We start from the raw sequence: 21,999 nt of genomic DNA, 5'->3' as shown, positions 1-21,999 counted from the left end.
ATAATAGAAGTTTTTATATAAATGCGTCTGTTTCTACAAAGGAGTGAAGCCTAAAAATAATGATAAAGGTAATAAAATTGTTTTTCCAAGTAATAAAACAACAACAGCAATAACAAAATAAACACATTTTTGTTCTAGGTCCTGTTCTAAGTTCTTTACAAATGAAATTATATTCATTAATGTTTAATACTATATGAGATAAATATTACATTCAAGCAAAATATCAATTGCTTGTCAGAGTGAAATAAATGTACTGAGAAAATATATAAGTGCACAAGCATTTTAAAGAAAATACCAAAAAATCTAACTCAACCATAAATAAATCAGAATATAGACCTCAATAAGGAAAGATGAAGAAGGGAAAACACTCACAATGGAAACAGAGTGTGCTTAGGGATATATAATTTAAGTACTAAATACAATTCTTTATGCAGAAAGAATATACTTTAATAAAAACAATTTAAATTGTCAGAAACTACTGTTCTGAATTAAGAAAATAATAAATATAGAGAGTGAAGGATTATACTGAAGAGAGAAATAAAAGTTCTAAAATATTTTATTTGGGATAGAAGTAGAAGAGCGGTAAAATGCTGTGGCTGTTGATAATACATCTGGCTTTCACACACTGATACAAACATTGATTCATGTTTCACTATGAACGGAGCAAAAAGGGAAATTAATATAAAAAAAACAGAGGAAAATGAAGTTGAACTCCCAGATTAATCAAGGAGAAATATGAATAAATAGCATCCTAATAAAATCAGAAAAATATTAGGTAAAACTTAGATAAACCAGAAAGTGAAATGAATAGTAAACACAGGTAACATTAAAAAAAAAATAGGAACCATTATCCACATTTATATTAAATGCAGAGTAAATTAAATCTCTTGTTAAAAATAATTCTGGTCACATGATAAAAAATCTGATAGTGAAAACCTTTGATGCATTTATTTTAAAAGAATCAGATGTCTATAGTAGAAAAAAGGAGTGTATAACTATTTTCAAATCTTACTGACAAATTCCGTTTAAGAGATACATAGACACATATTCCTAAAATTGGGAATAGAATTTTCCCCTTATTATCATATAATCATGTTCTGGCTAAAAGGAAAATCTAAATAAATGTTTTTAAAGTAAAGATTTTATAGGAAACATTCTCAAACTGTAATTCCATAAATGTTAGACAAAGTAATAAAAAGAAGTTTGCTAATATATTTTAATTATGGAAATTTTAAATCTGTATTGTTGAATGATTTTCACTCCTAAGTGTGTCTGATAGAGTGTGTCCATCCCTGATTTGCTAATTTTTATAATGAAGTGGGAACAGGGGGAGGAGATGTGAGAACAATGCTGATTGTTGCATAGAAAAAATGTTCACTGGGTAAGTTGTTGCTGAGAGATTGAGTCTGGTTCTTGTTGCTATTTGTTACAATGGCTCTAGAATAATCAGAACTCTTCTAAGCATGTGAGAACTTTTTTTATGCTCTTAGAATTTTCAAATAATTAACAAAAAGTCAGTGGAATGTCAGAAAAAAAATGAAAATCGCTTAATTAAAGAAAACATAAAATTACTGTATAAATAAGTAGCCTTTCAATGTGTAGTGTGATTTACTAAATAAAAGCATCTATCTGAAAGATAATAAAAGTACACCAGTACTTCATACTATGTACAAATATAAAAAATATGTATAAATATACATTTAAACTACCAAATTCAAGCAAAATGCCTAAAAAGCATTTTTAGAATGTGAGATGTATAGTGGTACCTGCTTGATAAAAACTGGATATAAAAAAAAAATTCACCAGTTGTTCTTTATGCACCCTTATATTGTCCTTCCTTGTAATAAGAAACATGTCTTATTTTGTAATTTTTAAATATCAAATACCGTGGAGAGAGAATCAGTGGTGCATTACTCTGTAAAGATTTCTAAATCCCAATTATATTAAATAGAAGCTATTTTTTTTTCATTTATTCAGGAAAAATTTTATCCATCGTCTATCTCATTTGAGGTGCCTATTTCTACTGTTATATATAAAGCCAGTTATGGTCTGGTCTTAGGCACGTGTGCCCATGTCAGAATGAGATGGGAGAAAGTAATGAGTCAAAGAAAACTAACTCAACAACGATAAAGTAGTATAAAAATTATTAAACACAAAGATTGTTATGGAAAATACAGTAGACCAGGGTTAGAAAAATTTGAATAAATATTTACAGTGTCCTTCCAAGAAAAAAGATGTTTGATCACCCTTGAAAGACAAGAATGACTAACCTTCATTAAGAAGGTGCGAGGTGGCAATCCAGGCCAGGAGACCATGAACAAAAGCATAAACACCAAATACCATGATACGATCCAGGGATGACATCCCTTATGTGATATTGTATGGCATGGCTATAGTGAAGGGCGCATCTGAAGGAAGACTGAAATATGATAGTGGAAAGGGAACTCTCTTGGAACCTGATTAATACAATGATAAATAGGACAATATACTATTATGCACGAAGAATATTGTTTGTTACACAGATTAGCTGAATGTGGCATTGACAAGGTCATTAGGAACCAACCTGACAAAATAACTTCTCTCTCACAGTGTCTTTCAATAAGTATACTACTCTAACCTCCTAAGGAATAAATTAGTTACTAATTCGCACTTAATTTAGTTTTTAAATTAAGGTAAACTATTTTAGGAAAAAAGGGTCTTAACATAAAGTATAATCAGTATTGCTTTGTATATAATGGCTCCAAAATCATATCTAATCACATTTGCTTTGAGTTTGTTGTTGTTGTTCTTAATGTGTATTAAATGTCATAATTTGATTTTCTAAAAACTAATCTTTTGATGAAAATGCCATTATCAGAGGCTAATGATGAATTCATATATGAAGTGAACCATTGCATAGCTCATTAAAAATAAATAGTATGGAGTTAAATAAACTGATGGAGAAAATTAATGAATACAAGTAAGTTTTAATTCTCAAGTTCTTATTTTTAATTTTTAAGTTCTTATTTTTCAAATAATCACATTATTTAGAGCTTATTAAATTTTGAAATATTTGAGGAAACAACGAGCCTTTTACTTTCTTAATGGTGTACAGACATTCTTGAACAATTTATTCTGAATATTCTTACTGAAAGAGCAATTCTTATTTAGTGCTTTCTAACTTTTCTCATTTTCTAGGGGTGCTTAATATTAATCAGCAAGTCAAAAAATGTCTATTGAGGCTTTTCTCTGATTTCTACTTGTTCAACTCCTGTTTCATTTAGCTGCTTCACCTTTATAGATTAAACACTGGTTAAAGAGTTAAAAACCAAATGTTCTATTACTACATAAGATGGAGAAATCAAATATTTGAACACAAGTTTACCAGTTTCTTCCACTGAATTTTCACAAACTGTGCCATTTTGCCTTCAAAATAACAACACATACTGGGTTTAGCGTCCCTGTCGAAAGTTAAGAAAATCCAAAAGATGATTATGCAATAATTTTTAGTGTCTATTGTCTCAATCCTTTCAGGCTGCTATAACAAAATATCACTGACTAATCCTTTGTAGCGTATCCTATAAGCAATAGAGGTTTATTTCTCACAGTTCTGGAGCCTGGAAGTCTGAGACCAGGGGCCCAGCATGGTCTAGTGAGGGGCTTCCTCTGGGTTGCAGACTTCCCCTTGTATCCTCACAGGGCAGAAGAGGCTATGGAGCTCTCTGTGGCACCATTCATGAGGGCACTAATCTCCATCATGAAGGTGGAGCCCCTTGTGACCTAATCACTTCCCAAAGGCCCCATCTCCTAAGGTTAAGATTTTAACATGTGAATGTTGGGGGGGGGACACAAATGTGCTGTCCATGGCATGTATGCCTTCACTCACTGCTGGTCTTTTAAAGAACAGGAAATTAATCATTATGAAAATTTTATGTTTTTAAAAACTCAAAAGTTCAGAAGTATAATTTTTTAAAATAATTCTGATTATGTATAAACATCTAAAATGATCATGTTTCACTCCTAATGTATAAAAATCAGGTACTCTGTATTTCGTAGTTGTCATTCTCACTACTCATGAATAAATGTTTAATACCAATTGACAAATCATACTTTTTAGTGCTGCCATCTTAAAAACATAGAAGTGAGATAATTATAAGTCCTCTCCTCATTGTTTATAAAGTTGCGTACCTTAGTTATTAAATACTTCTCTATCTTTATTGACCACCTAAATTTTTCTTTGCCTCACTATTATATATATTTGTTTATTCTTGTCACTTTCTCTCCCATTGTATGCCCCAACTTCTGTTTCACAAAATGGTCAATAAGGTTTAAGCAGGGAAATTAAATGTCAAGGCAGCAATGATAAACAAGTGAAGACCAAGCTTGTTTGATTATTCAAGTATTTGTTAATGAATTATCCAATTAATTTTCTATTTATCAAACATTTATTAAGTCCTTCCTAGGTGCCAGACCCTCTCATAGGTTCTTGGGATATAGCAGTAAACAAAACAGAGGTCTTTACCCCATAGTTCTCACATTCCACAGGGAAAGACCGACAATAATAAACATAATAAATAATTGCAAGTTTAGAAGGTGAAATTATTCACCTGAAGTGTGACCGTAGCTCCATAAAAAGTAGTGTCAGAAGTAAGATTTCACTTCTGGAATTTCAACTGATTTATGACCTATTAAGTTGAAGGCTAGTGTTAAAAGTTTCTGGTTTTTTTAAGTTTCTGTTTTTTAAAAGAGGCTACAAAAAATGATTTTGATGTGAAATCTCCCACTTTATATTCAATATTTAACAGCATGGTTTCACACTGTTCAGATCATATAAAACACATTCATGTGTCTCATTTGGCCCACAAGCCTAGTTCTAAAAGCCTGGTACCAACTAAGTTATTTCACACTAGGATTCATTATTGTTAGGAGTTTTACACTTAACTCTTCTTGTCAGGAACTATCCCATTGCTTAGTTCACTTCCTGAGTTAGTGTTACAACACATCTTCATTCTGGTTGAAAAAACTATTAAGGGTATTCTCTGATAATTTGAATGCTTTCTCAGATAACTGTATAATATTGCTGTGTATTTGCATAAAAACATGATTCCACACTTATTTTTTTGATATTGAAAGTTAATGAGACTATTTTTAAGCAAGTCTATGAAAATTTTAGAAAGCACCAATCACTCAAATGTTCTTTCTATGAATATTAAAACTGCTCTGACTTAAGGAGATAACTAAGTTTAATCTTAGTATAAGGTAGAGTCTGCCAAAATATATATCATTTGAAAACCCAGATTTATAGTTTATACTATTTTTGTACTTATTTATAGCTAAAAATTTCCAAAGATATTGTCTAATAATTTTAAGTGTTGAATAAAAATCCACCAAAAATTAAGGATTTTGATTCACTACATACTTGTGAACTCCATTAAGCGATACTGTATAAGCTCTAATTCCTTTTCATAGCATAAGTTTCTATGATCTTGGTTTTGCTTAAGTTATCTTAGGAAACACACTTTCCTGTATATAAAACAATTACTGGAATCACTCATATTCATCCCCCAAATTCCCCACTGTGAGGCAATTGTCCACGCAAACAGTTTTCATTTTATAGAATGCTATATTTTAGCAGGAATCTACATTATTTTGTAATGTTCCTGCTGAAAACAATTCAGTGCAATTTTTGCTTCTAATTTATATCCTGAAACTTTACCACGAGCTTTGATTCATTGATACATAACAGACTGATGAGTTTTGATCATGTTTCCTACTTAAAAGCATTTTTCATCATCAGGATAGTACAAAGGACAGGGAATTGAAACAACTATCATACACGAAATAAGAGAAAAAATATTCACCAAAAAAGGTTTTATGGAGTTATTTAAAATACAGTTGGCTACCCCTGAACTTTGTCCATTTCAGTATATTCAAAACTGTCAAGTTACTTTCAATTTTAAAACACACACACACACAAACACAAAAGAAACATCTGATTTTCTAGCAATAGACACAGATTTCTTTTGGGTCCATGGACACTATAAAATATTGCAAAGCCAATTTGTAGACTTTACAGCTGATGACAAATACCTAGCATTTGCATTGTGAAGGCAAATGTGGGATTAGCAGTATTCGTGATGAGAGGATAAACTTTTACAGGAAGTAGAAAAATTAGGTAAAGCAATTTGTAGATGGTGAGAACGTAAACATATTTGTTGCCCATGTGGTAAGAATTTTGTGCTTAGGTATCCTGAAGAATCTCTGGGTTTGTGTGTTTTAGAAGAGGTTCAGGGACTTCCCTGGTGTTCCAGTCACTGGGACTCCACGCTCCCAAGGCAGGGAGCCCGGGTTCGATCCCTGGTCGGAGAGCTGGATCCCGCATGCCATATGCTACAGGTAAGATCCCACATGCCGCAACTAAGACCCACCTCAGCCAAATAAGTAAATAAATAAGTATTAAAAAAAAAAAGAGGTTTAGATATTCTAGGATATCTAGAGAAAGAGGTACTCAAGAAGAGTATTTTACTTTCAGGATATTATTAAAAGTGTCTTATAATTCATGGACTCTTATTTGTATTGCATTACAAATTCCTCTTATATCACTTTTTCTTTCAGATACAATATAGATAGAGATATTTAGCAAGGTTGCACATCACTTACTACTGCCTTCCCTCTTTTTCATCTGATGGCCTCTCATCCAATGCTTTTTTCGAGTGCATTCTCAGATGGGTGCATGGGTCAAATATTCTGTGAATTTCTGCCTCTCCACAAATGTCTTCCTTTTACTCTATCTGGGTGTATAGAATTATGTGGTCTGGTCTCTTCTTTTAATAGTCTTGTTCTTCTACCACAAATTTCTAGGAGATGAGAAGTCCTATAGCAGTGTGAGTCTTATGTCTTTGTAAGTTACATTTTCTTTTTGAAGAAAATGAAGTTCCATATTAAAAATATTGTCCTAGGCATTCCGTCATCTTAACTAGGATATATCTATGTATGTGTGTTTTATAGTCAATCCTCAAAGAATTTAATGAGCAGATTAAGCCTTAAAAATCAGGTTGTTCTTTACATTAAAAAAAAAAAATGTGCTGCATCTTTACTGCTGCCTCCTCTCCATTCAGAATCACCGAACACAGCCTCACAGACTGTGACCCCTGCTACTGTGCAATATAGTGGTCCTGTCACCATCTCTTTTATTTTTTCCTTTTGAGATTCCTCCAATTTTCATGTCAGATTTCCTGCATAAATTCTCAGGTCTCTTTTGATTTTCTTAAAGAGGTATTTACTTTCATCTTTTTGTTTTTAGATATTTCTTACAAAGAGTGTTTTTCAAGACATCAACTGAACACAGCACTGACTTTTCTCTCCTTCAGTTAATTTAATAAATGCTTTCAAAAAACTGTGTTACTTTTTGAATAGTGATCTCATCTTGTATTTGAAATTCAGTAAGTACTCTACACACACACAAATATGTATATATGTAAAAACATACACAAAGACACATGCACATATACATATATTCACAGATATGTTTCATAAGTGTAACCCTTAGAATTGTATCTAATAGTCACATCTCTGACTATTGGGCCCCCTTAGATATGCTGTTCATTACTTCTCTAGACTAGGGATTTATTCATCATCAGATTGCTAGTTCGATCTTAAAGCTCAAGGAGGAAGGTTCTCTGGTTCTATGTTTCCTAAAATTTTCTCAGCCTCAAGAGTGGAGGGGCAAATAGTGACAATTTGACCTCTTCCCTTCCAATTTGGATACATTTTATTTCTTTTCTTTGTCTGAATGCTGTGGCTAGGACTTCCAATACTATGTTGAATAGAAGAGGTAAGAGTGGGCATTCTTGTCATGTTCCAGATTTTAGCAGGAAGGCTTTCAGCTTTTCACTGTTGAATATTATATTGGCTGTGAGTTTGTCATAAATGGCTTTTATTATCTTGAGATATGTTTGCTCTATACTCACTCTGGTAAGAGTTTTTACCATGAATGAATTTTGAATTTTGTCAAATGTCTTTTTGTGTCTATAGAGATGATGATGTGGTTTCTGACTTTTCTTTTGTTGATGTGGTGTATCACATTAATTGATTTGCGTATGTTGAACCCTTCTTGTGAGCTTGGGATGAATCCCACTTGGTCATATGATCTTTTTTATATGCTGTTGGATTCAGTTCGCTAATATTTTGTTGAGAATTTTTGCAGCTATATTCATCGAAGATATTGGCCTGTAATTTTCTTTTTCAGTGGTATCTTTGGGAGATGGTGTGATACGATATAGAAAACCCTAAGGACTGCACACAAAAACTACTAGATCTAATAACTGAATTCAGCAAAGTAGCAGGATAGAAGATTAACATTCAGAAATCAGTTGCATTTCTTTTCTTTTTTTTTTTTTTTGGCAGTACGCGGGCCTCTCACTGTTGTGGCCTCTCCTGTTGCGGAGCACAGGCTCTGGACGCTCAGGCTTAGCGGCCATGGCTCACGGGCCTAGCCGCTCCATGGCATGTGGGATCTTTCCTGGACCGGGGCACAAACCCATGTCCCCTGCATCGGTAGGCAGACTCTCAACCACTGCACCACCAGGGAAGCCCTAGTTGCATTTCTTTATGCTAACAACGAAATATAAGAAAGGGAATGTAAAAAAAAAAAGAAAAAGAAAAAAAACAAAAGAAAACATCTTTTAAAATTGCACCAAAAAACAAAACCAACTTAAGAATAAACCTGACCAAGGAGATGAAAGACTTATATGCTAAGAACCATAAAACATTAATAAAGGAAGTTAAATAGAATTCAAAGAAATGGAAAGATATCCCATGCTCTTGGATTGGACGAATTTTGTTAAAATGGCCATACTACCCAAAGCAGTCTACAGATTTAATGCTATCCCTATCAAAATACCCATGACATTTTTCACAGAACCAGAACAAATAATCATAAAATTTATCTGGAACCATAAAAGACCCAGAATTGCCAAAACAATCCTGAGGAACAAAAACAAAGCAGAAGGTGTAACTCTCGCAGACTTTGAACAATAATACTAAGCTACAGTAATCAAAACAGTGTGGTATTGGTACAAAAATAGACATATGGATCAATGGAACAGAATAGAGAGCCCAGAAATAAATCCACACACTTATGGTCAATTGATCTTTGACAAAGGATGCAAGAATATAAAATGGGAAAAAGTCTCCTCAGCAAGTGGTGCTGGGAAAGCTGGACAGTGTCATGTAAATCAATGAAGTTAGAACACTCTCTCACACCATGCACAAAATAAACTCAAAATGGCTTAAAGACTTAAAAATAAGATATGACACCATAAAACTCCAAGGAGAGAGCATAGGCAGAACATTCTCTGACATAAATCATACCAATGTTTTCTTAGGTTAGTCTCCAAACTCAAAAGAAATAAAAACAAAAATAAACAAATGGGATTTAATTAAACTTAAAAGATTTTTCACAGCAAAGGAAACCATAAAGAAAAAGAAAAGACAACCTAAGGATTGAGAGAAAACATTTTCAAACAAAGTGACCAACAAGAGCTTGATTTCATAAATAATCAAACAGCTCATACAACTCAGTAACAAAAAATACAAATAACCCAATTAAAAAATGGGCAGAAGACATAAATAGACATTACTCCAAAGAAGACATACAGATGGCCAATAGGCATATGAAAAGATGCTCAACATCACTAATTATTAGAGAAATGCAAATCAAAACTACAAGGAGGTATCACCTCACACCAATAAGAATGGTGATCATTAAAAACTCTACAAATAACAAACGTTGGAGAGGGTATGGAGAAAATGGAACCCTTCTGCACTGCTGGTGCAGCCACTATGGAAAACAGTATGGAGGTCCCTAAATAAACTTAAAATAGAGTTGCCATATGATCCAGCAATTTCACTCCTGGGTATATATCCAGACAAAACTATAATTTGAAAAGATTCATGCACCCCTATGTTCATAGCAGCATTATTCACAAGAGCCAAGACATGGAAACAACATAAATGGCCATCAACAGATGAATGGATAAAGAAGACATGGTACATATATACAATGGAATACTACTCAGCCATAAAAAAGAATGGAATAATGTCATTTGCAGCAACATGGATGGACCCAGAGATTATCATACTAAGTGAAGTAAGTCAGAAAAAGAAAGACAAGTTACTATATTATATCACTTATATGTGGAATCTAAAATATGACAGAAATAAACTTATTTACAAAACAGAAACAGACTTGTGGGAATTTGGGGTTGGTAGAATACAAACTATTATATATAGAACGGATAAACAACAAGGTCCTACTGTATAGCACAGGAAACTATATCTAATCTCCTGGGATAAACCATAATGAAAAAGAATATTAAAAAAAAGAATGTCTATATGTGTAAAACTGAGTCACTTTGCTTTACAGCAGAGATTGGCACATTGTAAATCAAAATTACTTCAATAAAAAATAAACTAACTAATTACTTAATTTAAAAGAAAGAGTGGAGGGGCATCAGACACCTTCTTTCTACTTGTCCTCTCCATGGATGTTAGGGAAACAGCTTTTCTTACATGGCCAAGGTGTACTTCCCTCCTTAAGTGGTCTTTGTGTCCCATAGACACCAAGATATCTCCAGGCTGCATGAATCTTTGTCTGGTGTTTCCTACTCATTAAGGGCAGGCAACACTCAGAACAAACTCTAAAGATCTAAATAGACATTTCTTCAAAGAAGACATGAAAAGATGCTCAACATTGCTAAGTTGTAGAGAAATGCAAATTGAAACTACAATGAGGTACCACCTCACTCCGGTCAGAATGGCCATCATCAATATATCTACAAACAATAAATGCTGGAGCGGGTGTGGAGAAAAGGGGACCCTCCTACACTGTTGGTGGGAGTGTAAACTGGAACAGCCACTATGGAGAACATTATGGAGGTTCCTTAAAAAACTAAAAATAGAACTACCATATGACCCAACAATCCCAGTCCTAGACATATACCCAAAGAAAACCATAATTTGAAAAGATACATGCACCCCAACGGTCATTGCAACACTATTTACAATAGCCAGGACATGAAAGCAACCTAAACGTCCATCAACAGGGGAATGGATAAAGAAGATGTGGTACATATATACAATGGAATATTACTCAGCCATAAAAAGAACAAAATAATGCCATTTGCAACATGGATGGACCTAGAGATTGTCATACTGAGTGAAGTAAGTCAGACAGAGAAAGACAAATAACATATGATATTGCTTATATGTGGAATCTAATAAAAGGGTACAAATGAACTTATTTACAAGACAGGAGAGTCACAGATGTAGAAAACAAACTTACGGTTACCAGGGGATGGGGGAGAGGGATAAATTGGGAGATTGGGATTGACATATACAATACTATACATAAAACAGATAACTAATAAGAACCTGCTGTATAGCACAGGGAACTCTACTCAATACTCTGTAATGGCCTATATGGGAAAAGAATTTTAAAAAAGAGTGGATGTATGTATATATATAACTGATTCACTTTGCTGTACACCTGAAACTAACACAACATTGTGAATCAACTATACCCCAATAAAAACAAACTAATTAAGCAAACAAAAAAAAGTTAAAAGAACCAACTCTATCTTCCTATTTCTCTTGGAAACTGGGAACAAACCTGCTTATTGAAGCCCAAACCTGGCAGCTGCTTCTCTCAGGAGATTAGATGGGTAAGAATTAGAAGTAGAGGAGAAACAAAGATAATTTCCCCTGAAAGTGAATAAATTAACATTTCTGTTTCTCATTTTAATCAGGTCCACTGTTTCCATATGCTTAAGTGTATACAGGACATACGTTGACAAAAGAAAGCAAATATCTTTATTTACTACAATATTTGAAATTAACATATACTTGGGATACTTTATTTTTATTATTTATTTTATTTTTGTTATTTCATTGTTTACTATTATACTTTTATTATTTTTCTCTTATTATTTATTTTATTAAATATTTAGAATATTTATATTATTATTTATTTCTTACCAGTCCTTAAAATAATGCTTTTTACATTGTATGGTATCAGTAAATATCTGTTAAATGACCAAACACTCTGGTAAGAAACTTGATATTTGCATTTTTCATACAAATAAGGAATATTATAGTTCTATATAACTGTATTTTTATTGTTAATCAGTTTTCCATGTATGCATGAGCATAGTTATATTTTAAAATGTAACTGTTATTGTCATGAAATATTTTATATATTTGCAGCATTCATCTTATCCTGTTTTATTTTGTCTTGACTTTTTGGATATGAAACACATCTCTTTATAAAATAATCAATTTATGAAACTTCAGGGACACAAACAGTCACATGGTCTCTATCTTAAAAGATGCCAAGTTATAGAGCAGCCTCTATATCAAAATATGTTCTGGAATGGAAAACAAAAATGTGACTTTCAGAAACATGTGAGGATATTAAACATGATCATATACGAATTTTCTATATAAATTTAGCTCATAGCTTTTTAATTTTACATTTAAAAAACTGTTCTAGGTATTTTGTTACAGTGTAAATATCACACTTTCATGTTACCTATAAATGAAAACAAATAAAACTATAAATATCATTTGTGGCTTGCATAACATTAGTTTACTCTTTTTTATATACACTATTTGATTGGCAAATAAAAACTTTTTTAAAAGTGGTGGCATAAATTTTTCTTTCCACACAAGTCCTGTGATCTTTCACATTTGTGCTTTTAAGACATTCTAAATTGCTCTGGCAGATGACAATGTAACCACTCAATACTCTTTAACTGCTCAAAAATATTGGGCAGCTGAGTCTTTTATCAGTTTACTCCTCTAAGAATAGAAAAAAGAGAGTTAATTTTAATAAGTCTAAGTATCTTCCATTTCAGATTTGTGTACGTGTGCTCTAGTGCTCTGCGTTTGCTTCTTACATTAAGGCACCTTAGCATTAAAGTTGGTTAAATGTAAATCTGCCGAACTTGTATAAAAGTCAAAGTGTAATAGAATAAAGAGTGAAGCAACATGCTTATCTGCTACAATAGTTCTCACGTTTATTCTCACAATAACTTTGACTAACTTAACTCTACTAATTTTCAATCCACTGCAGGTTGTATAAGCTCTAAATATTAAATATTTTTCAGGCAGAGTTACAGCATATAAAAATATTTGGATGTGTTTTGAGGTTTTTCAAGTGAAATTAAGTTAACATAAATTAAAAGAAAAGAGGAAAAGAAAACGAATTAAAATATATGTTCTAAAAATACTTAGGGGAAAATAAGAAAGCATACATTTATATTGTTATTTGTATATGTAAGTTAAAGTGATTAGGTGTTTATGTATCTCTGGATGTGTTTAGTGGGAAGAGGATAGAAGACACCACATTTCCACATGTGAAAATGTGAAGAGGTTAGTCAGAAATCCACTCTGTGCATTGCTGATGAAATGAAAGGAAAGCTAGAAGCCCTGAGGAGAGAAATAGAACTTATAAAAAGAATCAAATTGCAATTTTAGAACTGAAAATACCAAACTTAGAAATTACTTGATGAGCTCAGTAACAGAATGGAGATGATAAGTAAAAGAGTGAATGAGGGCTTCCCCGGTGGCGCAGTGGTTGAGAGTCCGCCTACCGATGCAGGGGACGCGGGTTCGTGCCCCGGTCCAGGAAGATCCCACATGCCGCGGAGCGGCTGGGCCCGTGAGCCATGGCCGCTGAGCCTGCGCGTCCGGAGCCTGTGCTCCGCAACGGGAGAGGCCACAACAGTGAGAGGCCCACGTACCACAAAAAAAAAAAAAAAAAAAAAAAAAAAAAAAGAGTGAATGAATGTGGCTCAATATAAATTATTGAATGTTGATAAAATAGAAAAAAAGTATTTAAAGAAATAGAGTGACAGGGACCTATGAAAGAATAACAAAAGGTCTAATACCTATGCCATCAAAGTCCCTGAAGGAGAGAAAAAGAGGGAAAGATGAAAAATTGAAGAAGTCAAATAAATACCCCTTCTGTTTTCTAAGCTTTTCTTTTGTCTTTTTTCTTTTTTTAAAATATAAACTGGAAATATAGGGTAATGGTAACTGGAAAACGTCTGCTACTTCTGGTAAAGCCTCGGAAAGTTATAATGGCCTACTGGTATTTATTTTCAGATGATACTATTCATCTCATTTTCTTCTTTGAGGACTTTAGCTGTATTTTGTGACAATATGAAAAATCCCTCTCAACTCTGCTATATTACTTGTTTTTGTTTCTATGCTTGTTTTTAACCTTTAAAATCTAGATGTTATAGACATAAACTCATACGCAAAGTTCAAATAGGTAAGAATTTCACAAAAGGCAAAAATGCTTAACTTTTGATTTCCAAAAATAGTTTTTTTAATAGGAAGTAGGATAATGTCTATCAGCAACTACTATTAATAATATTGGTCAACAACATAGAAGCATCAAGTGATCATTTTAAGTGTATTGCTTGCAGTAATTCTTAAAAATTTAGAGTTTGTTGAGAATCTTAAAATAGAAGATTCTAATAGAATCTTCTTACATAGAAGATTCATACATGTATGAATCTTCATACATAGAAACTCTAATATGCATTAGAGTTGCATACATGTATGAAGATTCTATGTATGAATCTTCATACATAGAAACTCTAATATGCATTATACTTTTTTACATAAAAGGTCAGTGAATTTACCCATCTCCTGAAATCCTTTGAATCATGAACCGCTGTTAAAACCCATGGCCTAAAATCTATGCCTGTATCAAAACTAAAATGCACAACATAGTAAATAACTTGAAACCACAAAAAACTGGTAATAGCCCTATACTGTATCATTCCTTGGAGGACATCATTGTATAAAGTTTATTCCTCTTACCTCATAAGATTTTCATATCTTAACCTTCTTTCTAGTTTCTATATTCAATTGATAGAAATTGGATTACTAGGAAAGATATAAGCATAGCTAAAGTTTCAGCTAAGAGTATCATGTAGAATTTAAATAATTCCTCAAAGAGTGCTGCTTGATAGATCACATTAGTTTTATTATTTCTGAAATACTGTAACTCATAATTTAAGTTGGGCTGCTCTTTTGAACAAATGGAGAAAGAAAATGTGTAGCAATTCATGTCTCTGTGAAAATTTGGGGATGAAATCTTAATTTTTTTATGTATTATACATGTATAAAAATGCATTCCTTGTTATTGAGGAGAAAATAAGCATACAGTACTGGAATTTAGATTTGTGAAAGCTTTGTGAGCTTTTAAGTATATGTTTGAACCACAATATTTATGAGGCTTTCCAGAAAATTTCAAACATCAATATGTTAGGCTCTCCTTGACATGTTATCATTTTATTATAAAAATGTTATACATATATATCATGCACAGAAACAATTTCATAAGAAAATTTACAGGATATTATGGTTTCAGTCCAAAAATGAGATACTATATTAGAAATTATTTACGTGAACTGACACAAGGGCTTTATTATAGGTGATCTAAAGCAAGCCAAGTACAAATCAGCTGTGTATGTCTTTCCTATAATCACCTAAATTCCAGAGAAAATGGTTTGTGTTTTATGTTAACTCATTAAGTTGTGCATGTCAGGAAAGGAGCCCATCCACGAAAGCAATCCCCATTACTAGACGCTTCATCGAACCTAATAGAGTACTTACATCTCTAGTCAGGAAGGAAGGAGAAAAGGAGACTTACATTTATCAAACATCTTTTAATGTCAGTTTCTGCACTTAATGCTTTTATGTGGGAGTACAATAGAATGGACTGAGTGACTGCATGTAATTGAGAAGTCCTTGTTTAAAAATTTTGTGGTAAACATAAATACTATATCAATTCTCTACTGAAACTCAAATGAAATGCTAGTAAAAAGAATGGGAAAAGATACAAAAATACAGAATTAAAATGAAGGAAAAGTGGACAACTACAAATGGGTGCTAGTAAAAGCTTTTGGAAGAAATTCAAGTAAATTAGTTGTAATTGATTTAGCAGAGTAGCTAAAACCAATGTGTATGCAATGGGGGAAAAGTATAAGAAACAAGCTAATTTGTGCCAGAGTAATGGGTTAGGAACATCTAAAGCTCAATATTACAGAGCTGGTAGTTTACACAAACACAAGAGAGTTAAAAGTGATTGTGTCTCTAGAATAAGATTTGAAACTGGGAAGGGGTGGGGCAAGCAACTGCATAAACTTTGAAGTATTATTTATATCTTTAAGTTATATGCATGTATAAAACTGTAAAAGAAACCAAAAAAAGAGAGAAAAGATAGCTTCTTTCTTAGTTGAAAGTAGTATCTCTACCCCCATAGAGTGTTCAGCATAGAGTATAAGTTAATGATGGCTATCTCAAAGTAATACTTATAACTTCTAGTGAAAACGTAGAGACTTAGGAAATGTATCTGTTCTAATGTCACACAGTAATGGATAGATGCCAGTAACAGACCCGGGCTAGCTTCACTTTATGCTGAGTGATTTGCTGTTTACACCATGCTATTTTTCATTGAGAAATAAAGGAAATATATTGGGTTGGCCAAAATATCCACTCAGGTTTTTCTGTAACATCTTACATAAAAGCCCAAACGACCTTTTTTGGCCAACCCAATAAATAGTTATAAAGACAGAACAGGTATCTGCCAGAAAACAGGAGAACAAAATATTTAAGGCAGTGAAAAATTATTCAGAATTTATGAACACAAATTGGATTCTATATGACAAAATGAAAAGCAATATCTAGATTGTACACAGGTATAACACAGTAGCATTAAATGATTAAACCATTCAAATAATCGCATTGAAAGGATTGTTAACGACCAACAAAGTTGCCCAGGATTGCAATCCTCAAGCTGGGGCATACGCACATTCTAGATACCTGAAAATTTTGCAAGGGTAAATAAATAAGGCTGTTCAAAAGGAACTAATTTTTATATACTCAAATTTTATACATACTAAATGTGTCCTGCCTAGAAGAAAGTGTTTTGTTGAGGCATCATGTCAAATCTTCCATCTTACCTTCCTTATCTAAATTATTCTTCTCCTACATTCAAAAAGAATGGCATATTTCTCATTTAATCAATTTTCACAATTGAGTATTGCTCCAGTAGCAAAGACAGATCATGATTTTAAAGAGATTGAAACTTATAAAAGATAAGGAGTCTGCTTTAAGAAAAAGAATACAAAATTATAAATACAAAGTTAGGTATGATAGTAAATATTTATTTAGAATAAGAAAAGAGGTCATAAATAATTACTGGAACATTGGAGCTCAATGTCCATTTCTTGTGAAATTGCTTTAGGCAATTTACCAGAACTGCTTACACAGAAATGCTTCTTGCTTGCAATCTGTCTTCATTTCCTCTCCTAGAATAGTCTACAACTAACAGTAACTCCGAGCAATCATAGGAATCTATTCAAGGGAGGCGCTCTGAAACTTGAAGTTCATTATCTTCAAGGCCATCTGCTCCTGCTTCCAGGCCTTCAAACAAATATAAAATTTGAAATGTGAATGGCAGTGAAGCTTCCCTTAAACAATTAAGTCACCATAAACCCGTGGGAGAGGCACGGTGCTTTCTTCGCCTTACATATGTTAGTGTTGAGAGTAAAGTGTGTAGATAGAAATAGATATTTTGGCCCTCATTCTAAATTCAGATATATTGTAGAATAGGACAGAAAGGATGCTATTTTAATTTAAAGACCATGTCATATCTCTAAACTTTCAGCTCTGGTCATAAGGAATAAAGATATAGGATGGGTCCTTCTACTCTAAAAAATTGATAAATCTGAACAACACATGTAAGGCAACTGTTTTTAGGCAGTGGACAAAAGGCAGCACAAGACTGTAATCAAAAACATTTTGAAAATGAAATTTTAAAACTGCCATTTACAATAGAATTTTAAAAACATTGAGCACAATATCAAAAGAGTGAAGGGGCAATCCACAGAATGAGAGATAATATTTGCAAATTATTTATCTGATAGGATTATCTTCTTTTAAAAGAATTCATAAAACTTAACAAAAAAAAGACAAACATCTTGATTAAAAAATGAGCAAAGGATATGAATAGACATTTCTCCAAAGGATGCACAAATGGCCAATAAGCAAATAAAAGATGATGCAAATCACAACCACAATAAGACACCACTTCACACCCATTAGGCTGGATATTATCAAATAAATAAATAAGTAATAAAAAGTTTTGACAAGAATGTAAAGGAATTGGAATCTATGTGCATTGATGGTGGGGATGTACAATGGTGCAGCTGCTGTGGAAAATAATATGGCAGTTCCACAAAATATTACACATTGAATTATGATATGAAACCACTATTCCACTTCTAGGTTAATACACAAAAGAACTGAAAACAGGGACAGATTACATATATTTACACCAATGTTCATAACATTATTGGCAACAGCCAAAAGGTGGAAGCAACCCAAATGCTCATTGACAAATGAATAAAGTAAAGGTGGAATATACATGCAATGGGATATTATTCGGCTTTAAATAAAAGGAAATTCTGATATATGCTGCAATATGGCTGAACCTTGAAGGCACTATGCTAAGTGAAATAATCAAGACAAAGAAGGACAAGTATTGAACTACTATATGATTCCACTTACATGAGTTACCTAGAATAGAAGAGACATACGGATGGAAACGAGAATAGTGATTTCCGGAGGGTAAGGAGAGGATGAAATAGGGAATTATTGTTAATGGATACAGAATTTCAGCTTGGGATGATGAAAATGTTCTAGAAATGGATAATGGTGATGGTTGAACAACAATGCAAATGTATTTTGTGTTACTAGATTGTACACTTAAAGATGGTTAAAGTGGTAAATTTTATGTTATAAATATTTTGCCAATTTTTTTTTTTTTTGCGGTACGCGGGCCTCTCACTGTTGTGGCCTCTCCTGTTGCGGAGCACAGGCTCCGGACACGCAGGCTCAGCGGCCATGGCTCACGGGCCCAGCTGCTCCGCGGCATGTGGGATCCTCCCGTACCGGGGCACGAACCCGTGTCCCCTGCATCGGCAGGCGGACTCTCAACCGCTGCGCCACCAGGGAAGCCCTGCCAATTTTTTTAAAGTAAAGAAAAAATTGAAAACAACTAAGAAAGAGAGTGAATAAACTATTTTCAAGATGTCTACTCTGAAGTTTACCAAAACTAGTGAAATAAATGAGAAAACACTTCATAAAAGATATAACCTGTCATTGATTGGAAGAATCAAGATTATAGAGAAGTCCACTGTCCCTAAACTGATCTATAGATTTAAGGGATTCTAATAAAAATACCAGTGTATTGTTTTCTTTTGCTTTTGCAAAAATTGAGAATTCTACAATTTATATGGAAGGACTCCGAATAGCCAAAACAATTTATTTAAAAATAAAAACAAAGTTCCAGAATATGTTACTTGATTTTATAACTTAAAATTGACCTACACATACATTGTCAGTTGATTCTGAAAAGATCCACCAAAGTAATTCAAGATGAAAATGATAGTCTTTCAACAATTGATTCCAAGACAACTATATATCTGAATGGAAAAATAAAAAGAAGAATATTGAACCCATTCTTACATTATAATGATATTTAGTTTAAAATATATTATAGATCTAATTGTAAAAGCTGAAACTAAAAACTTCTAGGAGTAAACATTTAGACAGGGAAAGATTTTTGTATAGGGCACTAGACTAAGTATGAAATAAAATAATGATACCACTTCTTCAAACTGATAAAACCATTCAAAAGAAGCTCTCAAGAAAATGAAAAGGCAAAATGCAGACTTTGAGAAAACATTTACAACATGCAAATGACTTGTACTGATGATTTTATAAAGAGCTCTTACAAAGGATAATAAGACATAAAAGCCAATATTAAATGAGCAAGAGATTGCAAAAGACATCAGAAAAAAAGATATATGATCACAGCATTGTTAATCGGCTATACTCCAATAGAAAATAAAAAGTTAAAAAAAAATTGCCAGCCTGTGTTGACAGTAGAAAGCAGACTGGCTTTTAGCCAGGTTTATTCTTGTTTTAAAATCTCTGAAGACAATGTGTCCACATATTGCCTGCACTGGGGACATTACCCTCCCTCCCCTCACGTCCTCCCTTGGGAGGTACTTTAGGGAAGTGTATTCCTAAGTTTTAGGAGGTTACATGCCAAGCACATGTGTAATCAATCTCTGAAGGTCAACATTCTCAGGCAAGATCAAGAAATGATTAGGGCCTCTTAGCTACAAGTGAATGTCTTGTTCTGATGCCTTTACATTAGGATGATGAATTTTTACACTTAGTTTGGCTGGTGTAGTAGGCAAAATCATGACCCCACATGCCCCTGCCACATAGGTCCACATCTTAATCACCAGACCTGTACAGGCTACATGGCAAAGGAGAAGGAAGGCTGTAGATAGAATTAAAGTTGCCAGTTAGCAGAAAGGAAGATTACCCTGGTTTATCTGTGTGGGTCCTGTGTAATCAGAGGAGTCCTTAAAAATGGAACAGGAAGGAAGATTCAGAGTGAGATGTGACTAAGGTAGGATGCGTAGAGAGATGCTGCCGACATTGGAGGGGGAGGAAGGGGAAAAGCTATATATGATGGCAAATAAGCACATGAAAAAAATGTTTCAGTATGATTAGTCAATTGAAATCATAATGAGATACCATTTCACAAGCACTACCATAACTAAAATTCAAGTCACTGGCATTACCAATGTTAATGAAGATACAGACCAACTAGAAATTTCATATACCTCTGGTTAGAATGCTGCCATCTCTTTGGAAAACATGTTCAAAGTTTCTTATAATGTTAAATATACACTTACCATATGATCCAGCAATTCCACTCGTATATATTTACTAAAGTATAATGAAAATGTATGTTTACATGAAAATTTGTACATGAATGTTCATAGCAGCTAGTTAAAAAATCCTATCCAAAAGCAAAAACAACACAAGGATAGATCAGCAGGTGAAAGAATAAACAAATCATGGCATATGGATACAAAGGCTGACTGATACAATGGAATACAACTCAATATAAATAACACCACTGATTCATTCATCTACATGGATCAATCTAACAGACAAGCTGTTGGCAGAAATAACTGAGCACAACAGCGTTGGGAAGCAATACCTCATGGTTTTCCTGCTGTAAAGAAGCACACCTTTTTTTGGAACTATTTGTCAAGGATGTCTATGGAGTAAATAGTCTTTTTTTGTTTTTTAACATCTTTTTTGGAGTATAATTGCTTTACACTGTTGTGTTAGTTACTGCTGTATAACAAAGTGAATCAGATATATGCATACATATATCCCCATATCTCCTCCCTCTTGTATATGCCTCCCACCCTCCCTAACTCACCCTTCTAGGTGGTCACAAAGCACCAAGTTGATCTCCCTGTGCTATGCGGCTGCTTCCCACTAGCTATCTATTTTACATCTGGTAGTGTATATATGTCCATGGTACTCTCTCACTTCGTCCCAGCTTACCCCTCCCCCTTCCTGTGTCCTCAAGTCCATTCTCTACATCTCCATCTTTATTCCTGTCTTGCCTGTAGGTTCTTCAGAACCAATTTATTTTTTTTTAGATTCTGTATATATGTGTTAGCATACAGTATTTGTTTTTCGCTTTCTGACTTACTTCACTCTGTATGATGGTCTCTAGGTCCATTCACCTCACTACAAATAACTCAATTTCGTTTCTGTTTATGGCTGAGTAATATTCCATTGTGTCACATCTTCTTTATCCATTCATCTGTTGATGGACACTTAGGTTGCTTCCATGTCCTGGCTATTGTAAATAGAGCTGCAATGAACATCGTGGTACATGACTCTTTTCGAATTATGGTTTTCTCAGGGTATATGCCCAGGAGTGGGATTGCTGGGTCGTATGGTAGTTCTATTTTTAGGTTTTTAAGGAACCTCCATACTGTTCTCCATAGTGGTTATCAATTTACATTCCCACCAACAGTGCAAGAGGGTTCCCTT

At 33.5% G+C, this 21,999-nt stretch overlaps 1 long non-coding RNA gene across 1 annotated transcript in view; it reads right to left on the bottom strand.

Annotated features, from left to right (window-relative positions):
- LOC115867762 (uncharacterized) overlaps window positions 1-21,999 on the bottom strand; it is a 282,245-nt gene that overhangs the window by 164,640 nt on the left and 95,606 nt on the right. The window lies entirely within an intron of this gene.

Source organism: Globicephala melas, chromosome 1 (assembly GCF_963455315.2).
Source record: "Globicephala melas chromosome 1, mGloMel1.2, whole genome shotgun sequence".
Classification (NCBI taxonomy): Eukaryota; Metazoa; Chordata; class Mammalia; order Artiodactyla; family Delphinidae; genus Globicephala; species Globicephala melas.
The sequence above is the reverse complement of the archived record's forward strand: the minus strand, read 5'-3'. Positions and strand labels throughout refer to the sequence as shown.